The sequence below is a fragment of the Mandrillus leucophaeus genome, unplaced genomic scaffold (assembly GCF_000951045.1).
Source record: "Mandrillus leucophaeus isolate KB7577 unplaced genomic scaffold, Mleu.le_1.0 Scaffold214, whole genome shotgun sequence".
Lineage (NCBI taxonomy): Eukaryota > Metazoa > Chordata > Mammalia > Primates > Cercopithecidae > Mandrillus > Mandrillus leucophaeus.
This window is the reverse complement of record NW_012102188.1, coordinates 559,868-562,356: the sequence shown is the minus strand read 5'-3', so window position 1 is coordinate 562,356 and position 2,489 is coordinate 559,868. Positions and strand designations below refer to the sequence as shown.

The following is a 2,489-nucleotide window of genomic DNA, read 5'->3' as shown; positions in this document are numbered from 1 at the left end:
GGTGAAACCCCGTCTCCACTAAAAATACAAAAAAAAAAAAAAAATTACTCAGGCATGGTGGTGGGCGCCTGTAATCCCAGCTACTTGGGAGGCTGAGGCAAGAGAATCGCTTGAACCTGGGACGCAGAGGTTGCAGTGCGCCAAGATGGCGCCATTGCACTCCAGCCTGGGGGACAAGAGCGAAAATCTGTCTCGAAAAAAAAAAGTTATTCTTGATATAATTATGTCACAAAAAAGTTATTCTTGATATAATTATGTCACAAAACATGATACAAGTTTTGTTTTTCCTCCTGCTAGAAATAAATGAGTACTGGGAACACTTGAACTTGGAACACAACCAAAAAGTGCCTTAAAAAACTTACAAGGGGCCGGGCGCAGTGGCTCATGCCTGTAAATCCCAGCACTTTGGGAGGCCGAGGCGGGAGGATCACGAGGTCAGGAGTTCAAGATCAGCCTGGCCAAGATGGTGAAACCCCATCTCTACTAAAAATACAAAAATTAGCCAGACGTGGTGGTGGGCACCTGTAATCCCAGCTACTCGGGAGGCTGAAGCAGAGAACTGCTTGAACATGAGAGCCGGAGGTTACAGTGAGCCGAGATCACACCGCTGCACTCCAGCCTGGGCGACAGAACAAGACTCTATTTCAAAAAAAAAAAAAAAACTTAAAAGAAAACAACAAAATTGAGCTGGTTTTCCTATATTTTATTCAACAGGACAACCAACATCAACAAACTTTTGACTTTATGAAACTTTAGTTCTGTAATTTTATAATGTTATTTTCTTATAACTGAGAAAATCACAGAATGGTTAAAGAATTATTTATCATTTTGTACCTATTAAAGCCACATATTTAATACTTTTACAGTACCCCAAACTTTTAGACATGTTTTTACTTATTAGGGGCAACATAAACAGCTATACATAAAAATACTATTAAATTCATATGCTATAAATAACAGTATCAGCAATGATTCCTACAAACACTACCCTGCCAAAAAAAAAAAAAAAAAAAAAAAAGAGTCCCAAATGCACACTAACGGGAGCTTAGGTCTCCAGTCCCCACAAAAAAGGAAGAGCTTCGCCAGCTGTTCTGGAGGACGGTGAAAACAGGCTAAGAGCTCGAGCCTCAGAAAATCAGCTCAGAGGGACTGGGGGCCAATCTAGAAGCTGAGGCTGCACATGGATATGCTGCGCGCAGCTCATAAAAGACGTTGGCAACCAATGAGCTGGAAGGAGCCCCCTCAGCCCCGGGGCAAGCTCAGCGCCCTCCCTCAGGTTCCCAGTCCCCCGGGTTCCCAGACCTACGGCCACGAGGGGAGGATAGGCCTCGGGGCGGATGCAAGAGTCACGCGGCGCGCGACAGACCACCAAGGGCTGCGGTACAGGGCCCGCACCTGTATAACTCGGGACGCGTCAGGCGCGGCGAGCCCCGGCTGCTCCCCGGAGGCGCAGGGGCCGAGGAGGCCCTAGGGCAGCGGCGGGGTCCGTCACAGTGACTCCTCGGCCGCGGCAGCTTCTCATTCCCTCTCCCTCCCCTATTCCGGAGGAAGAACGGGCAACAGCACCGGGCGCCAGTGCCAATGGCAGGAAGGCATGCGAGACGTTCAAATGGACGCGTCCATCTTGACTTTCCCGTCCTGCCTCGCGCCAGGGCGGGGCATCGCGGTAGGCGCGCGGCGTCCTAGCAGTCCTAGCGCCTGCGCTGTTGCGGGACCTCGACAGGGTAGAACTTGCGGGCTCTTTCCTCAGTGCGATTGATCTGAACCCCGAAGCTGGATTCTGTCTACTAGAGTCTGTACAGTGATGGGATCCTCCTGGCGTCCAAGTTCTCTTTAGCTCATGTCACTGGGGACCTGAACTGCCTCATAGATCTAAAGGTTTTTTCTGTCTGGTTTCGCTTCCGCCTCCTGACCCCACGTGGAGGTAGGCACCTCTAGGTTGATGGCGGGGAGCAGGGGTTGCTGATTTTCTCTATGTGCAGTGCTCTATGCCTTTTTCGGTCCATGCTCTTCTTCGAATAGTCGATGAACGGTGTGAAGGTCCTCACAGAAACGTTGCTTGCAATTCCCAGATTCAGAGACACTTCTTGAGGCAATTCAAAGACCCAAGTTAAGAACCCCAGCGACCACTCGCGCCTGTAATCCCAGCACTTTGGGAGGCGAGGCTAGAGGATTGCTGGAGCCCAAGAGTTTGAAACCAGCCTGGGCAATATAGCAAGACTCTGTCTGCACAAAAGAAAAATTTTAAAAATTAGCCTGGCGTCGTGGTGCGCACCTGTAGTCCCAGCTGCTTGGGAGTCTGGAGGATCACTTGAGCCGGGAGTTTGAGGCCACAGTGAACTGTGATCGCGCTACTGCACTCCAGCCCGGGCAACAGAGCAAAACCTTGTCTCAAAAAAAAAAAACAAAAGAATGGGTTATAGGAGAAAAGATAGAAACAAAGATTCGTGAAACAGTTAAATAAATACAAATATACCTAATTGATATTT

General features: G+C 49.0%; 1 protein-coding gene across 1 annotated transcript in view; it reads right to left on the bottom strand.

Moving 5' to 3' along the window:
• ANAPC1 (anaphase promoting complex subunit 1) overlaps positions 1–1,638 on the bottom strand; it is a 131,023-nt gene extending 129,385 nt beyond the window's left edge. Inside the window, exon 1 of the mRNA XM_011980520.1 lies at positions 1,396–1,638. The gene's annotated coding sequence lies outside the window, so the exon portion shown is untranslated. The remainder of the gene's footprint in view (positions 1–1,395) is intronic.
• Positions 1,639–2,489: the final 851 nt, after the last annotated feature.